Genomic DNA, 10,027 nt, shown 5'->3' on the forward strand with positions numbered 1-10,027 from the left:
TCTAGGATTCCCCTATACCATTTGAAGTACGAACAAAAGATTCGATCTAAGCTCGATCCTCTTAGATCATATACTCCACATCTAACTCCTTGTGTCTCAACGTCGAGGCTCCCCTTGAGAGAAATTTCTCAAAATCACCTTGTATGTTAGACTTCACCTAACCTTGAATTTGTAATCTTATCAATCTAGTTATACACTATGAAGCCAATAATCAAGTGTTCAACACCACACACCAGGTATAGAGATTCTTTTCACAAGAAACTTACAGTCAACAATAATCTCCCTTGAAAAACTATTTAATTGACTTTTTCTTATAGTCGTAAAAACAAGACAAACCAACATGTTATTTAGATTAAAAGCAAAGAGAATAAACAACTCGCCTACTAACACCCGAAAAGGAAAAATTTATATATTATTTAGAATCCTAACCATAATGAACCAACAAAAAGAAAGATCTCAAAGAAAAAAAATAAAAAGAAATTTGCAAGCCAAAAAACATAACATGCATGGACAAAAATTTTGCACCTATTTGGTATGTTGTCCTGTTCTTTTAGGAGTTCTAAGTAGCTACTACCTAATGTTCCCATAGGGTAGTTGAATCTTAGATTAATTACATTTTAATTTCTTTACTCTATGGCGTCCCTCATTCCTAAGGTGACATGACTTTTCCTATTTCTAGGCTTTAAGTCCCATATCCTTTTGTGAAATCCATTTACACTCTAGCATTCTCACCGTGTTAGAGTTCCACTAGTTTGTTAAATGTCAATGAGAAAATTATTATGGGAAAAAAGTTCTCAAGAGCAATTTTGAAGATGTGTATTTATAGACTATTTATGGTCATTCGAATAGTTGCACCTCTTCTTCAAATTGGTTATTTATTAAAAGACATTCTCATTCATGAATCAATGCAACTCTATACGAATGGTGACATACCATTTATTCCAAAAATCTCTCCGATAAATGGTAAATTGATAATTTAAGATAAAATAGAAAAGAAAATGCTCCGTATTTTTCAATGAAAAATTTGCATCGAGATAAGTAGTAAAGGCTTTGAACTTTCCCTAGTGAAGAACAATCGAGTTCACTTAGCTAATTAGTGGACTTGATGCCTTAAATTGTCTGTTGTTCTAGAGTAAACTTATACAATTGAAGCCACACAATTTCTCACTATGACAAAGTATGTTCTCATTATTATTGTATTCATTTTTCCCTTTAGCATCGATTGGTCTCATGAGTGTTTTAAAGAATTCGCCTTAGGATTCTCATAGAAGAGACCCCTTCACACTCACGTAGGTGATTCCTACAAAAAAAAAAACATCATATATGCTCTTTCCATAAATAATTATTCAACCAACTTATAGAAATCATTAAAAACATAATGCTTACCCTCAAACCATATTTGCACTGTCTCATCATCCTTAGAATGGGTAAAGACAATAATTAACACATTGTTGACTAAGTTGTTTAGAGGTCAGGTTTCGTTGAACCTAGCTCTAGATCTTAGGATCTCCAGTCAACTAGGTCAGGTTGCCTCTTTGGTTAACTTTTAAAATTAAAGACTTTAATCTCATTCTCTCCTTGATGAAATTTCTTTTAACCAACTCTCCAGTCAGACAAACCTTTTACAAGAGGTTTCACAATATTATCTTTGACTTTATCAAGTTAATCGTGATAGTTATTCCATTAGAAAGTAGTTATCTGATTGTATTGAGTTTTTGTCATATATGTCGAAACTTTTTATTAATTTTTGTATACTATTCGAACAGATTCCAACCTCTTTTTAAATTGTTGTTATTTAATACGCTAAAACTTGGACTATAAACCTGAATAACCACTTTCCTCAAGCAATCCACAAGAAATAAAATAAAATTTTGAAAAAAGTTCCGACCTTTACATAATTTTCAAGAACTTTTCTACGTTATGATCCTTTAAAGAATTCTCATACAATATATATTTAACTTTTAAACATGAGGAGACATATCACGGAATGTGTCCTATTACAAATTTAGAATCATTCATTTGAAAGATCATATGTTTTTCAACCATAAACTTCATTTTTACGACACCTTTTTACTTTATATATATATTTTCGTGGCAATGATTCCTAAATCTACCACTATATACATTATATACTGTGTTATCAAATCCACTCCAAGTATGACGCTTACATACATATTTTGTATATGTTTTTATGCCTTAAGTGGAAGCAAATTTTGCATGGTTAGCTTTTCCTTCAACATTGCAACAACATGATTTCTTTTTCAATAGTTTTCCAAAGTCAAAGAATAATATTTTTTCTTATCATCAATTGAATTCACTGCTATTAAATTTTTTATGTACTTCTTCATGATTTCCATAAACTATATGTGGTAGAACAATTTAAAATTGTCGACAACACAGTTCAGTTGTGTAAAATTAATCACCAAAACATTCATGAAACAAAGTACGTACATGTAACGCCTCCAAATTAGGGTAAATTTATTCTTAATTATCTTAAGTTTAATTTTGATTTTGTTGAAATTATTTTGGGTGTTATTTGTTTTAATTGTCAAAATCTTTGATTTGTAGAGATTAGAATTTATTAGATATTTGGGAAAATATCTAATTGTTTGAAATTTGGAATTTATGTTTGAAAGTGTTTATTTTAAGTGAAGGTTATTGGTTGTTTTAAATTTTTGGTGGATTTACGGTAATTATATATAGATTTATATATAATCAAGTATAATAATATATTATATTATACTTAGTATAGGAAATGATGAAATATAATCAAGTATAATATAATTATTAGAGATTGGTTTATTATTTTTTTGGAAAGATAAAGTGTTGTGATTGGAGAGAGATTATTGGAATTTTAAAAAAAGAAGTTTGATGGGTTTTAGTGAAGAAAGAGAAGATTTATTTTGGATTAGTTGGAAAAGATTGAGTAAATAAGGGAAAAAGTAAAAGTAAAAATAATAATAACAATATTATTATTTCTTTAAATAGGACTTCGGTTTGCGTGAGGTTACTATTCACCCTTCTTCTTCACAAGCCCTAAAACCACTCAAGTTAGTTGTCACCCATCTTCGATCGACGACCGTCGTGCAAGCCGTTCATTCCATGTTGCGTCAGCCGTTTGTCTCCGTCTCCATCGCAAGCGTCACTGCGCTGTCGACGAGTCGATTGGTTCTATTGCTGCTCCGTCGTTCGCAAACCACTACGAGCGTTGTCGATCTTCGCAAGCCTCTGTATCGACCACCTCGTGCACCGATCAATAGCCACCGTCGACCAACGTTTGAAGAGACGTCGCAAGTCAAACCATCAGCCACCATTCAGACTTCATCAAGCCACCCTAGCCGATTTATCTTTAAGTCATCGTCGAGTTAAAGCCGAGCCAATTCTCCCTTTACGAGCCGATTCATTCTCCTTAGCCGCGAGCCGCTCTTCCCTTCAGTTGCTCACCCAACTGTTTCCTGCCTTAGCCAAGCTGACTTCTCCTTCTGTAGCCGAGTCGCCTAGCCGGTCCCCCTAAGCCAAGCTGTTTTTTAGCCACCAAGCTTATTTTGGCCCCTTTTTCACCTATTTTTTGTAAGTTTTGGGTAAGTTTGATTGAGTTTTGGTTAATGCCCAACAAAGGTTAATTTTGGACCCTAAATAATTTAACTTTGGATTTATTTTGGTTAGATTTAACTGGAAGTTTGAGCTGTGGAATTTTCCCAACTAAGGGTAAATTGTATTCAACCTCAACTTTGGGTAAATTGAATTAATTGGATTTTTGGATCTTTAAGCAACTATTAATTAAGTTATTAAACTTAGTTATTTACCCTTACTATTTAAGATTTATTCTTGGGAAGTTTGACCTTGCTGTCAGGATTATATTTGGATTAAGCTAATCTCTAGGTAAGATGTTCTCCTACTAGACCTTCAAATTGAAGTAAGAGCTTGCATGTAACTTTTCTATTGTGCTTTAATGTAGCTAATATGCATAATGTGTTTATATTTATGATGATTGATAGTCATGACTAGTTTATGCTTACGATGACTGTTAGTTCTGATTGAGTTATGTTGATAATGACTGTTGATGTTGATGTTTATGCATGAAATATTAATCTCATGATTAAGGATGCTATGATTAATATTCATGTCATGCTTATGATGTTATGTTATGCTACATGCTATGGATAGGGTGTATTGTTAGTTTTGTCTATTAAAGTCTCGTACACACATGGGTATCCCTTGGGATCACCACCTTTTTATGACTGTGTAGTCCGACGGGATCACCAGTCCAATATGAAATGATATGTATATGAGTGGTCCGACGGGATTACTCACAACCTGATTGTCTTAGTGTTCTTTCGAGTTCATTAAGATCAATTTTGTTCTAGGTGTTCCTTTAGCTAGGTTCATCGAAGACCAGAGATGTTCCTACAAGATTACAGATTTCTCGTGTTTGGGAACGTGCCAATTTAGGTGTACTACTTTATAGGACTCAAATAGGAAATTAACAGTCACCTAGCGGGACTAGTAGTAGGTCCCTTACTGAGTATATTTTTATCACTCTTTTATGTTTAATTTTTCAGGCAGAGGTAGAAGTAAAGGTAGAGGAAAGCTGGCAAATGACAAGAAGTGACCGTGGCGTGCCATAGGGAAACACTTTTGCTTCTGCCATTATATTATTTTTTTTTATTTCAGTATTTTGTACATTCATTAATTATTTCTCTTTTTGAAACTAGATAAGGACCAACTAGGATTTTACATATTTTTTTAGATTTATTTCTACTTTATTTTATTTATGATTTTAATGAGTATTTGAGATTTTAAATTATGAAAGTTGGTTATTGTTCCATTTGGTTTTAAGAAAGTTTTATTATCATTTAAGTAGTAATGACCTCAGCTTAGTATAAAGAGTTGGGTCGTTACAATAGACTAGTAGAAAAAAAATCCTACGATGACAATTAAATGTTGTGATAGAAAGATTTCGTGACAGTTATTTGCAGTCATTGATGCGACAATCATGGAAAGTATTTTATGATAGTTTTGTAAAACTGTCACAAAATGTATTTTTCATGACAGAAAATAAATGTTACAAATTTATTATTTTATGACAAATTATAACTGTCATTATTTAGATTTGATGACAGATAATAATTGTCATTACTAATATTTATGACAGATAATAATTGTCATTATTTATATTTTATGATAGCGAATAAGTGTCATTATTAATCTTGTTTGACGTATATTAAATATCATTATTTATCATTTATGATACTTATTAATTGTCATCGTTTCACCTACCATGACTTTAATTAACTGTCAAAAAACATTTTCGATGAAAGTTTTTTTTAGATTCAAATGTCATAATTGTATTTTCAATCTATGTTTTTTTTTGCCCTATTTTTTATTGAATCTGAGCCCTGCCATTACACAGACCAATACAATCACAAAGTACTATATAACACATCCATATGAAAAGAAACGGTGAACGCTTTAATATATATACTTTAACATACACTTTCTAATATATGTACAATTGTTGGTAAAGTGTTTGTACAATGAAGCAATGAACATATATGTTTTGGTACGAACAAGCTATTTAAATAAGTACATTTGAACCAAATTTTTGCTACCAAACCTACAAAAAGGCCTATACATCAATGAATTGCCGCAAATATGGCTTCACTGCTCCAATGGATTTTTGCAGAACCTAGAAACTAAAAAGAAATTTTAGAGTATGACTTTATGCATCAATAACACAACACATTCACTTCAACAACACACTTCAATAACACAACATATACACAACACACTTTAACGACACAACACATACATAACACAACACATACACATTTGATGATGATTGTAGTAGGATTGCAATATAACAACTTTAAGTAGTAGGCCTAGGACCTTAAAGGTAGTACAAATAAATTCACCAAATGAATTAAGGCCATGTAGTTGTAATAAGCAATATGTTCACAATATTATCAGCATACTTCAACACCATAGATACAACAATGCCACTGGAAAAACAAATGTTGTCACCATATTTTTCTAGATATAAGAAAATTAAGAAAATAGACTTGGTACTATTTTTGCAGTGTATATTTTCACACTATCACACAAACCCACAAGACTTAATTGACTGAATAATGAAGACTTCCATAAAGTTAGCCTATGATAAGATCTACTATTGATGCTAATAACTCTAAGAGTGCAATTTTTAATACCTGAGGGCGAGATTTAGGATCATGATAACCGTAATAAATGAGTCACCATGAAAGAACCCCCTAACAAAAGCATAGTCAAACAAAATATTCAGGTGGCAAACAAAATTTAAGATTTTCTGGGTATAGATTACTAGAAAATAGCCCATTTTCCCAAAGAAAAAAGAAAGTTTGTATCCAAATCAAAATCATAAATTAATGTTCTTCAAATCATGGAGAGAAAAATAGAAAGAAAAAAAATGCACAAGTGCTAACTTACTTATTCGCGATTGCATCAAAATCTTGAATCATTATGGCAATAGCATTGAACGCCATGCCAAATTGAATGTCATGCCAAACATATACAACAAGAAGTTTTGTACATTTACATTACTTGAAGGGCGTTTCTTGATTATAGCCCACGGAAGAAAATTTTACGCATAATGAAAAAAACACCGATCAGAATTTAACTTAAAAAGAATTGTCCCATGGCTTTCAAACTAAAACCCAGCACAAAAGTCAACAGAGGTTTCTCTATCAAAGTATCGATGAAATATTTCATGTTTCAACAGAAACCTATTTAACGTATTGAAAGTTCTTACTTGGGGGTGAGGAGCCTTTCAATTTTAACAAATGGTATGTATGATTAAAAAAATAGTGACATTATTAAAATTGAACACATGTAATTTACCTCAGTGTACACTCTAGCAAATCCACTCAAGAGTGCCATGATCTACAAAAAAAAAACCACCATAAAGACAATAAGTACTTTAAAGATCACTCTTCCCATAAAACACACACCACACTTCTCTCACAAAGCATTACAGAATGAGAACTCACTATAACCATCAGCCAACCTTGAAAATGTGTCTGAAGAACATGATCGGAGTTGCAAAGAAAATGTAAATACATAGTGCATTAGATAGTTATAAACACAAAATAAAACTTGTAACAACTATCTATTAATTGATAAATATAATCATCACAGAGGAATTGAGTTAGGAATTGAAAATACAAAAAAGTTAGTTTTGAAGTTTCATGGCATTTCTGGTTGCGAGAAGCATCCTGAATATACTATAGGAACTAGGAAGAGACCCAAATAATTGCAACTCAATAGTAAACAATAGAACAGTTGGAAAAGGACTCTTACTTTGAATTTAACTGTATAGTAGTGCACCTAGGACATAGTAGAACAAAGAGGTAAAGGGGAGAACGGTAAAATGGGCAAATACCTTGTTTTTTCAAACATAAAGAGATCGATCACAAAGTCAAGTTGAAAGCTAAAAACTAAAGAAAAATTCTTACCAAAATATGATTGTTACTATTCACATATGCATTGGTACATCATCTTGTTATTCTAGAAAACGACACATCTAGGAAAACCCAAGTTGAAAGAAAAATTCTTACCAATTTACAACTATAGTAACAGAGATATTCACATAGGCTTAACACAGATCCTGCTACAGTTTCCTAGTCACGAGATTGCAAAATCAGCAACATATAGGCTTAACACAAATCCTATTACATAGAACATAATACAGATCCCTCCTTATAATATTAGAAGGTGGCTGACCTGAGATAATACATAATTTCTTTTAAGTAACTCAACTGATACAATTTTCCATTTAAAGTCCTTAGATACAGATGCAAAATGTGAAGGATCTTTGTTAAACGTCGTGACTTGATTTAAAATAGACAGGTTGGAAGACAAGAGAACTAGTTGAGCAAGCAGTAGCACTCCAATCCCAACATTCAATTTTGGATTACTTTTGGGGTGGATTAGTTACAGTGATAGGATTAAAATAATAATAATAACTAATCAAACAAAGAACATAAAATATGAAAAAATAGGGCAACACAACAGTAGAAACAACAAAATATATATTTAGAATATATCACAATACAGTACCTCAATAGGTCATCCATCTACGACAAATACATCCGAGGAGTAACCATCAATTGTTGAAAACACATGTGCTTCTTGAATGTTAAGTCCTATATCAGAAAGCAAAGTAGAAAGCTAGGAAAAAAAACTGATTTTTGTTACTTCATTTCCTAGGTTCAATTGATTTTTATAATTATTCCCCTTCCTGTCTATACATAAACAAAGGACTTCAACTGATGTATTTCATTCTTTAAATAAAAAGGTTTCTCATTGAAATAAAAAAGTATTCCATTTGCCAAAAGATCATTTAGATAATACTTGTTGAAAAAAGAGAATAATACATCAAATTAATGTAGCGACTAAAACTGATAAAAAGAAAAAAAAAATACTAACAAACAATTAAAGAGTTTTTGCCCTCGTTAAACATTCTATTGTTCCTTTAAAGCCATCTTCTAAGAATTGTTGATTACCATAAATTATTGAGAATGCTAAACATATAGTAGAATGCTGGTATTTATATACATAAGTTCCTTGAGAATGATAAACATACCATCATTTATGGTATGCTAAACATACCATAAACTTGTACTCTCTACTAGTGCAAGTTTTTTTAATTTTATTATTCTATAAAGCTTTTTCCATTTAGTCTCCATTTGAAAAGTCCTTTTGAATTTTAGTGTTTGGAGTTTTACTTTTTACTTGTGTATTTCATTCATCAATAGAATTGTTTTTTACAAAAAAAAAAAAAAAGGAGAAAAAAAATCAAAATTCTACAAAACAATTCTCAATGACTATTGATAATTATAGGTGTAGCAACGTAAAAGCAATCCAACCCCTATAGAATGTTCTCACTTCAATTCAACTACAAACTCAAAGAAATTCATATAAAATCCTAACCATCCCATCATTCAAACAAAAGATGGTTCGATAATTACTCAAAGACACATGAGATTTCAATTGATTACATCTCATCACACTTTTTTTTCTGTAAACAAAAAAGCAAGTCAATAAGCCCTTTAATAAATTAGCCTAGTCAAAGTAGAGGTCAAAGATAGAGTTACTGACAATGGCATCAAAAGAACGCCATCGATGAACCACTTTGTGATGTCACCCTTCTGAATAACCAAGTAGTTGAGGGAGAAACTTTAAAGCGAACCACTTCACTGCCCGATTCATTTGTCGTTGAAAAGGTTTGGCTATGGAAGAGGGTTAAGGAAGAGAGAAAAGAAGAAGAAGGAAGGGAGAATGGAGAATGGGGAGAATGAAAAGCCGGATGGACATAACTAAAAAAAAATTAAAAATTGGGAGAAGGAAAATGGTGAGAGATAAAACAAAATCTTTAAGATCTATGAGTAAATATTAAAAGTTGTAAAGAAAATAGACACCGGAGATGGATGGTGGGCGATGTTTGCCAGTGACAGACTACTATTGTAGATGGTCGACAACTTTGGAGACGAGGTTGAGGGTGGAGTTTGATCCTCTGATGGCCAGCAGCGTTTGGAGTCTTAGAGGCGTTCGTGAGGTTGGACTTTGCACGAGGGTTTGAGTGAATTTCCTAAAATTTTATTTTATTAAAATTTATTTTAATAAATTATTTAATCTTTTTAGATTTTATGACAACAAATAACTGCCATAAATAGCGAAATTCGAAAACAGCGTTTTTTTCGCCAAAAATGCAAATTTTGCATTTCATAACATTTTTTTCTTCTCTTCTTTCAATTTGGGGTGTAATAGACTGTCATAATATGTCATTTTTCTTGTAGTGATAACTTTACGAAACAAATTCTCCCAAAATAAAATAAAATAAAACAATAAAAAAATTGAAGATTCATTAAGCTTGAAATGTAAAATATCCTGAGAACATCATGTTTGATAACTATTATGCATGGACCGAAATAAGCTTTAACATTATTGTCATACATATAGTAGAATACATATGACTTCAAACACTATATTG

General features: G+C 31.7%; 1 long non-coding RNA gene across 9 annotated transcripts; it reads right to left on the reverse strand.

Annotated features, from left to right (window-relative positions):
* Window positions 1-5,451: 5,451 nt before the first annotated feature.
* Window positions 5,452-9,615, reverse strand: LOC103493295 (uncharacterized). 9 transcript variants are annotated; one of them, XR_007822000.1, is made up of 6 exons: window positions 8,095-9,615; window positions 7,593-7,655; window positions 7,026-7,055; window positions 6,877-6,918; window positions 6,210-6,269; window positions 5,452-5,689 (listed from the first exon to the last, which is right to left on the reverse strand). It is a non-coding gene; the product is annotated as an uncharacterized LOC103493295 (long non-coding RNA). The 9 variants fall into 9 exon arrangements; XR_007821997.1 differs by having other exon boundaries at window positions 5,452-5,696; XR_007822003.1 differs by lacking the exon at window positions 7,593-7,655 and having other exon boundaries at window positions 5,452-5,696.
* Between the last annotated feature and the right edge of the window lie 412 nt (window positions 9,616-10,027).

This window comes from Cucumis melo, chromosome 6 (genome assembly GCF_025177605.1).
Source record: "Cucumis melo cultivar AY chromosome 6, USDA_Cmelo_AY_1.0, whole genome shotgun sequence".
Taxonomy (NCBI): Eukaryota; Viridiplantae; Streptophyta; class Magnoliopsida; order Cucurbitales; family Cucurbitaceae; genus Cucumis; species Cucumis melo.